The sequence below is a fragment of the Quercus lobata genome, chromosome 7 (genome assembly GCF_001633185.2).
Source record: "Quercus lobata isolate SW786 chromosome 7, ValleyOak3.0 Primary Assembly, whole genome shotgun sequence".
NCBI lineage: Eukaryota > Viridiplantae > Streptophyta > Magnoliopsida > Fagales > Fagaceae > Quercus > Quercus lobata.
This window is the reverse complement of record NC_044910.1, coordinates 15,280,966-15,291,111: the sequence shown is the minus strand read 5'-3', so window position 1 is coordinate 15,291,111 and position 10,146 is coordinate 15,280,966.

Genomic DNA, 10,146 nt, shown 5'->3' with positions numbered 1-10,146 from the left:
AACATTTCAAATTTCGGCAGGAAAAAGTAATTCTACCAGTAAGAAAAACAAAGGAAACTGTAAAAAGTGAAAAATAACATATCACACATGAAACAGCTTACGTCGATCGCTCTGCCATTATCTTCTGTGGTGAGCATGTCTTTATGTTTCTTCTTCTTTTGTGAAGACCAGAGTCACACCCTCTATTTCTAAAGTGTGTGGTGCACAATGCATTGCTCTTCTTTTTAACTTAGTTTTGTGTCTTCTTGTTAAGCATGCAGTGTGGCAGTGTGGCAGTGCCAATAACTGGCCGACTGAGCCACCCACCCACATGCTTTGATGGAACAATGCTACTTCAATTCAAAATTTTGTACCATAACCCAGACTCTGTCAACATGGAACAAAGAGTTTTTTATATTATTATTATTATTATTATACTTCAATTTTTGTTGAAAATATCTAAGTGCATCTATTGATTTGTTTTTGTTATTTTAATGGCATGTTAAATAAATTATGGAAATTTTATGAAAAATACATTTAATTTGATTATTTTATTTTATTTTTCTATTTTTATTTGTATTAATTTAATATATTTTTTTATATTTTAAATAATTATTAAAATAATTATGATGTCATCACGGTTCGACCTCGGTTTGACATTCAAAACCTTGAACTTCTCTTTTTAAGGGTTTATTGAACAGTCCGGTTTTGAAAACCATATTAATCGCTTAACACCTAAGCTTTATTGTAAAATTATTGTAAAAATGTTGTGTCCCTGCTTTATTATTTATTTTATTAAATTGTCAGACTCACAAAAAGTAAAACACAAAAACTGCCGCAACCTATTGCCATGCTTCATCCCTTCACTAGTTAGAGGGCACAATAATAAGTGTCCATTTGAAAACAACTTATCTAGACTTTTTATTAAAAAAAAATGCTAAAGTATATTTGTATTACAAAAAAGTGAGGAAAAAATGCGATTTTAAAAGCTGTATATAAAAGTTAAAAGTTGAGTTTATAAGCTCAAGTCAAACAGACAATTATTATAAGTGAGTATATATTAATAATTGTATTTACCTCACAAAAATATATGCTAAATGTTTCCGTATTTTTTTATACGAACTTTAAAAAAAAAAAAAATGTTTAATAGCCATACTACCCACATAACGTTACTTTTCCATTTCCGTATTTTTATGCCGAATTTTTGAAACGTACTTTTATTGAAAAATACCGAATTGTACCCGTCCATATGTTTACCGTAATATATGCATACTGTATTTTACTAACTATGCATGGAACGATGTTTGACAATTTGGTGAATGCTCCACTCAAGAAAGAAAAAACTGCTAAAATTGCAAAGATTGTTAATGTGTCCCAAATCAACTTCTTCAAAGAAATAAGATTTTGAAAGTCATATAAGTGATGGGATAAGAAGACATCTTTTTTATTTTCTAGCTAGGAATACATTTGATTTGACTGTCCATACATAGATTTCTCATTTGACCCTTACAATGTTAGACTTGGATTAGCAGCTAACAGATTCAATCCTTGTGGAAATATGAGTACTAGTCATAGTACACAGCCGGTTGTTATGATTCCGTATAAACTTCTTCCTTGGATATGCATGAAAGGATCTTCTTTTATGTCATACTTGCTCATACCTAGGTTAAGTTTACCTTTAAGTTTTAAATAATATAGATGTGCATTTACAACCTCAATAGAAGAATTGAAAAAATTGTGGAATGATGAAACAACAACTTATGCTATATCTTGTAAAGAGACATTCTAGATGCATGTAATATTGATGTGGATGATAAATGTTTTTCTTGGATTTTTTTGCATATTGATTTTAGTGTAGTCAAAGGCACCTTTTGTCTTTGACTACACTAAAATCACCATATATAGGGAAATCATTTATCATCTACATCAATACTATGTGTATCTGGAAAGTCTATTTAGAAGATACATAAGTTTCTTTTCCATCGCCCCACAATCCCTTCAATTTTTCTATTAGAGGTTGTAAATACACATTCATATTATTTAAATGTGAATTTGGCCTAAGTATTAGTAAAAATAACAAGAAATAAGATTTTTTCATACACATCCAAGGAGAAAGATTGTATAGAATCAGAATGACTTGTACCATGACTAGTACTCATTCCCATGAGGGTTGAATCCGTCAGTTGCTAATCGAAGTCTAACATTATGAGGATTAGATGAGAAATCTACATATCGATAGTAAAATGGCTTCTGAGCTAGAGGATCAATAGGATGTCTTACTCTCATTTCATTTGTACAATACTCAACTTGCAATTTCATTGAAGAAGTTGTTTTGGAGATATAAACAACCATTGTAGTCTTGGTTTTGAAGGAAAACCAATGCATAATCTTAACGTTTTTTTTTTCTTTCTTTTCTTGAATGAAGCATTTATTAAATTGCTAACATGATTTATTTTTGTTGCCCACCTTAAAGTATGACAATTATACTCACTTTATCATTGACATTCTTTTACCAAAATAACATGCAATCAATTATTCAAGTATCAATATTCTTATATTCAAGTCTAAAATCTTTAATGATCTCTTTAGCCTCATATGAAGCATATCTTTCAAATTCTGGAGGAACAATAGTAGACAACATGCTAAAATTCATGCACCATTCATATAAAGGTTGGTCAGTATCTTTAAGAAAGTTATAAAGCCTCTCTGCATCTTCATTAGGATTTTGGATAGATTTTTGGACATTCGTGACTTATTTTTTTGGTTTTGACCAATAATTATTATCTTCGTATTTACTCATAAATTAGTCATAAAATATGTTATGTAACGTATCACGTGTATCTTCATAATCAATAGTGTTAGGATTAGTGCCCTAAAATCCTATTGTATGATACTATGTATGTTATTATGTATGACATTATGTATGACTTAATGTTATGATTAATAAAGTTGCTTTATTATTATCTAAAATGATGGTAACATGAATATTTGGACATTATTATATAGTCCATGAGATGCATAGTATGTGATTTATGTGAAAAGTTATAGAAGATATAAATCACAGGTTCTTTGTAAATTTAGAATTTTAGTTCTTAGTCGGTGATGAAATTGAGCATTTCATCTACGAAGACTATAACATATCAACTAAGATGATTTGTCTTGATCATGGAAGTGGAGACTTCTAGTTGATGTGTTGGTATGTTTTAAGAGTTAAGACATATTGAATTAAACCGCTGTGAGATTTATTATTCTCCTAACGACTGTCAAATGAATAATAAATCTCATGACTTCCTTTTACATAAACTCTTAATCCTGAGAAAATAATGAACCTGATCATGAAGTGTAGGTTGCTTTGATATATTAAGAGTGAGATCTAAAGTAACGGTCAAAACCTCAGTATGTTGGGCAGCCATATTTAGTATTGATCGAACATATATTCTCAAGATGGAATTCATAATCTTTTAGAGGAGATACAAAATACTCCCTTGAGATAAGTTTAATGAGTTTGTTATTCAGAATGTTAGGCCTAACTACTTTAGTAAATAGTTTCTACAATTTATGAAATTGGATTTCATAAATATATGATGAATAACTTAAAAGATTAAACCAGGTACTTAAAGGATTAAACCAGGTACTCAAGGATTAAGACGTAGTAATTTACAAAGTGATAGTTTATATTCATGACTTTGTATTATTTCGAATATTTTATGAAGGAGTTGTATGTACAATAAAGTCTTGGGATATAATTTATTAATAAGGTCTAGAGTGCAATTATATTTATATAGTGGTATTAAATATAATTAATGGTAACTTTGGACTTGTCAAGAGTTGACAGAAAAGCTCAAGACTCATTGGAGCTAGTGTCTTATTTATTCCCTTTTGGTCCTACTCCAAGCCACATATTAAAGCCCAATTGGAAAGGCTCAAAAGGGCTAGCCCAATTAGATAATCAGTTGTAAGGAGAGAAATATACATAATTTTTATAAGAACATGAAATGGTTTGTATGTGAGTGTTAGACACTCTCTCATTTTCTCTTGAACAAACTGATTGAGAGACCACACTTCTTGGGCACAAGTGGAATTGGAATGAAGATTGAAAGTGTTCTCAAGAACTTCTGATCTTTGGTTTTGAAATTCACCATACCAAAGTACACTCTCTTATTCTTGAATTCTGAAATTTATATAGTACATGTTATCAATTGCAAATGAAGTAGATTCGTTAATTTTTTCCGCTGCGTATGTTTTGTATTCGATACAAACATGTATTTTTCCATCAAATAGAAGGCAACATACTATTATTCTTGCACCTTTCGTATAAATGTTGGTTACGACATCTCTAACAGCTTCTCCAAATTTTTGTACTGTTTGGAGAGTGAACAGTTACATTTATCTTTTACTTATCTACTTTTTCAAATACACTTTTCAACAAATTCTTTATCCCTTTCTTTGTATCATTTAAATATTATTTCTTCATTCTTCCATTATTCATTTCCAACAACTATATTTTTCAAATTCCTAACATCTATATTTTTAAATTTCCCAACGGTAACATTTTCAAATTTTCCATAAGTTATATTTTCAATAGCCTTCTTCTTTTTTTCTTTTTTTTTTAACAATCATATTTTTCAAATGGTAATATTTCTCACCAATCATAAGTTTCAAATGGCCTTGATAAATATATAGATTAACATAGATTTGATAAATTTCAAATTACATAGAATTTTTATGTACTTGCACAAGACTAACATAAATGAAGAGAAGTTTCAAATTACAATAAAGACTACAAACATAAAAATAATGTAAGCATGAAACTTAAAATTAGATGATCCTGTGACTTGCTATATCACTGCTACAAGTGCTCCACTAGTTCCGATTGGAGTTCAGAATTTCTTTGTTTTTAATTTTTTTGATGGGCTGCAATGAATGATGTAAGTTGACTCAATTCTTCTATAGGCTCGTGTGACATTGTTGTAGGGATGCTTTCAGGTGCTTGTTCAAAATCTAAGTCTTCTGCTCCATTGGCTACACATTCATCTTCAATTATCATGTTATGCAATATTATGCATGCCTTCATTATGTAATCAAGAGCCTATGTTCTCCAAAGACGTGCAGGTCTTACTTGAGACCCATAGAAAGAATTTGCCAAGTTACTACCACCAAAAATCCACACAATGCTCAAGTGAGTAATAATAATAACAAAAAAAACACACAATTATTGCAGCTTGTGTGAATAATTCTAATAACCAAGAATAGAATAGACCACATTTGTAGAACACACTTAGACAATTGTGAGTACTTAGAGAATCTGATAATACTGAGAAATAGAATTGCTCCATAACAATAAACAAACAATCCGATATTCCAAAGCCATTTATGTAAACCAAAACCAACTAATAAACCAAAAAATACAGAGTCTTTTAGGATTGAGAAACCAAAAAAAAAAAAAAAAAAAACACTTAAGTTCATCTTAACAAAACAAGCCTTCTTGTTGGAAAGTGAATCATACATTTCTTGATCTTGAGATAAGATACAACTGACTCTAAAGGCACTCAAGATGTGACATGCAACAAATTGAACATTAATAGATTGAAACACATTCAGGTAATTTTTCTAGACTTGTTGCTTCCTAAAGGTTTTTAATTGAAACTATTAGAACTTATTAAGAGACTAGATATCTTAGTAGTTTATAACTATCTTAACATGTAGATCACAACTTATAGGGAAGGGAATAACCCGCCCAATCAATGAGCTCAAACGATAGAAGATTCACTACCATTTACAACAACTGACTCCAATCAGTACATTGAAATTTTACAAAGTCTCATCTTCTTAATCTTTCAAAGATATAATATTATAGCTTATTAAGTACTCATTTATCACAGATGGATATCTAAAATGAAGCTAGAAAGTAATCATCATCCAAAACACTCCTCATATTGTTGCATTGTGGAGTCGGAACAAAGTTTAGATTTTAGCACCAAACCAAACCCAGCTATAGGGGTATGGAACTAGTTGCCCATAAATTTTATAACCCAATCCAGTACAAAAATAAAAAGTTTAATCCACCCAAAATGAATTTTTAACTATAAAATCATCTAATAAAAAAATACACAATTAATAAAAGGAGCATCCAAATAAATCCCAGAAACTTAAACAAAAAAAGAGGAAGAAAAGAATAGAAAAATCGATTAGTACTCTGGGCATCATAGACTCCTAATACCCACAGCAAAAATGTGAAAACAAGACACCCAAAAAGCCAATATAAATACCCATGTCTTCTCTATCGAACAATTGGTGTACAATAGAGATGAGGCCAAAATTTTAATTAGAAATTAAAAAACTCTAATGGAATTAGAAAAGCTTATTGACTCTAATAATATTAATTAAATATCAAAATAGAAATAAGATCAAGAAACAAAGTGAGAGACATCAACGTAAATTAGAGAGACAGAAAGAAAAGAACCCAGAAACCCAAAACCTAAACTTAGACAGTAGCTATAGCAAATCATGCAAAACCACTAAATCATCAACTTGTAGAATAAACCAACAAATTCAAACATGATGCAAAACCAATTAAATCAAATTTTGGGTACTGATTTCCGTGGTTGAGCTGATGTTATCAGTTCTCCGTTCTTCCTCAAGTGGTTGAGCAAAACTCTGATTGAAAGCCATGGTTTGGGGGTTGAAAGATGTAAGCCACGGTTTTGTGAGAGAGAGTTATGTAGTTCTTGTGACTAAGAGATGATTCCCCTTTGTTTTCTGATGAGAAGAAAGAGAGAGTTTTTTGATGAGAAGCCAAAGAGAGAGTGAAGAAGAAAGAGAAAGGGAGAAAAAAGAAAAAAGTCATTTTTTATTTAACCAGGTATTATTTTAAGGGAGAATATTGTTTGGAGTTGCTATAGTAATTACTACAGTACTCTCTTCTTTAAGAGAGCTACGTTGGAGTGCATTTTTTGTGTGCTCTCCAAAGTGTTAGGATTAGTGCCCTTAAATCCTATTGTATGATGCTATGTATGACACTATGACATTATGTATAACTTAATGTTGTAATTAATAAAATTGTTTTATTATTATCTAAAATAATGGTAACATGAATATTTGGATATTATCATATAGCCCATGAGATGCATAGTATGTGATTTAGTCACAAAAGATATAAATCACAGGTTTTTTGTAAACTCAGAATTTTAGTTCGTAGTCGGTGATGAAATTGAGCATTTCATCTGCGAAAACTATAACATATCAACTAAGATGATTTGTCTTGATCATGGAAGTAAAGACTTCTAGTTGATATGTTAATATGTTTTAAGAGTTAAGACATATTGAACTGGACTACTATGAAATTTATTATTCTCCTAACGACTGTCAAATGAATAATAAATTTCACGACTTCTATTTACATGAACTCTTAATCTTGAGAGAATAATGGACCTAATCATAAAATGTAGATTGCTTTGATATATCAGGAGTGAGAACTAAAGTTATGATCAAAATCTCATTATGTTGGACAGCCACATTTAGTGTTGATGGAACATATATTCTCAAGATGGAATTCATAATCTTTTAATGGAGATATAAAATATTCTCTTGAGATAAATTTAATGGGTTCAATTATTTAGAGTGTTAGGCCTAACCACTTTAGTAAGGAGTTACTAAAGTATATATTTATGAAATTGGATTTCATAAATATATGATGAATAATTTAAAGGATTAAACCGGATACTCAAGGATTAAGATGTAGTAATCTTCAAAGTGACAGTTTACATTCAAGACTTTGTATTACTACGAATATTTTATGAAGGGGTTGTATGCATAATAAACTCTTGGGATATAATTTATTAATAAGGTCTAGAGTGCAATTATATTTATATAGTGATATTAAATATAATTAATGGTAACTTTGAACTTATCAAGAGTTGACAGAAAAGTCCAAGATCCATTAGAACAAATGTCTTATTTGTTCCTTTTTGGTCCCACTCCAAGCCATATACTAAAACCCAATTGGAATGACCCAAAAGGCTAGTCCAATTAGATAATTAGTTATAAGAAGAGAAACATACAGAATTTTGTAAGAGAATGAAATGGTTTGTATGTGAGTGTTGGACACTTTCTTATTCTCCCTTGAACATACATATATAAACTAATTAAGAGACTATACTTCTTGGGTACAAGTAGAATTAGAGTGAAGATTAAAAGTGTCTCTAAGAACTTCTAATCTTTGATTTTGAATTTCACCGCACCAAGGTATACTCTCCTGTTCTTATATTCTGAAATTTACATAGTACATGTTATCAATTGCTAATGAAGTAGATCCGTTAATTTTCCGCTGCGTATGTTTTGTATATGATACAAACATGTGTTTTTCCACCAACACAAAGTTAGCTTTGTAGAGCTTATTGGAGATGCTTTTAGTGTCTTTAATTAAGTTGTAAACCTTTATGCATCTTCATTAGGATCTTGCATAGATTGTTGGACATTTGTGACTTATTTTACTATTTTTGACCAATAATTATTATCTCTGTATTTACTCAGTAACTAGTCATACAATACGTTATGCTACATATCAAGTATATCTTCATAATCATTGGAGATCTCTTATGCATTGAGATTTCTTGGATATGACTTTTACTAGTTTTATTAGAAGTTGTTGTAGACGGGTTCTTAATGAAAAAAACCAAAACTTATATCCCTGGTTAAATCCATAGTTTAAGTTTGCACTTATTGAACAAGAACATCAAATCATCTCATCTATAGTCATAACTTTAATTTTTCACCTGTTGTACAAGAACATCAAGTCATCCCATCCATAGTCATAACTTGGGATGCAAACTTCAGAATGTAAATAACACCAGGGTTAAATCCATTAGATACTAAGTGATCACGTACAGTTTTGATAGTAAACATCGTTTATGTTTGCACATGTTGTACAAGGATATCAAATCATCCCATCTATAGTCTTAACTCGGTATTCAAACTTTAGAAAGACAATAACACCTTGTATATACTCTTTATTAGCTGCTTCAGCTTTAACCACTCGAATTTTTTATATTCCTTTTTATTTATCATCAAACGAATGACATCTTTTTCTGGAAATCCTAACTATTCTTAGCATGATATTGGGGAATCTCCTTTGTATTCTCAGCCAATTTGGTTTGTTACTAATGATAAAACCACATTACAAAAACTATTTGCAATACTAGCTCCAAAAACCAACAATACACCAATGAAAGCCACTTTGTAGAAAGTAGAAACTACCTGTAAAACCAACCTCCTACACAACCAATATACTATACAAATAAAATCCAAACAACCACTAAACCTAGTTGATCTTGCTGGTTCAAACAGGTAAGTCATCATACCTTTCTTAACTATATATACCCCAGCACAAACTTTAACAAGTCATTATCTACTATGGGGTAATACTTAAGTAACATTAATGCTCTAATACCTATTGTGTTGTTCATATTAGCCTTTTTTATTTATTTATGAATACTGTGGATATGCATTTGCATTTTGCCGTCATGTGATAATGGTTCTAGCGAATGGCACACATGGGAAGTCTAAATATTTTCCTTACAGAGATTCAAAGCTAACTTTTCTTCTTCAGGTTGTTTATATGTTTTTTCCTCTGTCTTCCTCGATCTTATGTTTGTTTTTAATGATGCTAATTGAGCCCAAAACCACTATAGAATTGAACACAACAAAACACTCCAAAACTGCTGATAGAAGCGTTGAGGTTCCATCTACGACATATTAACTTGTTGAAAAATAACCATCAAACAATAATTTAAATCCTTAAATTAATCAATAGAGCAAGAGAAGAGAGAGAGTGAGAGAGTGTGATAAAGCGAGAGGGAGAGAAAAGATGGAATAGAAGAGACGAGAGAGAATGAAAGAGTTAAGGCTCGAGAAAAGTGATAAAGCAAAAGGAAGAGAGAGAGAGAGAGAGAGAGATTACCATAACAAATATTGAGGGTGAGATCTTTTTCTTAGAACGGCAAAAGAGATTATTTTTAAGTGTTTCAAGTGGTGTGATATTAAGAGATAGAGTTGTTTTTAGAAAACTTTTAATGGGAACACTAAAAAATAAGCTATGTTTCTAATAGAGTTTTTTGTTGACCAAATATAATTTTCCTTTGACTAATTTTTTTGATACTACTAAATACA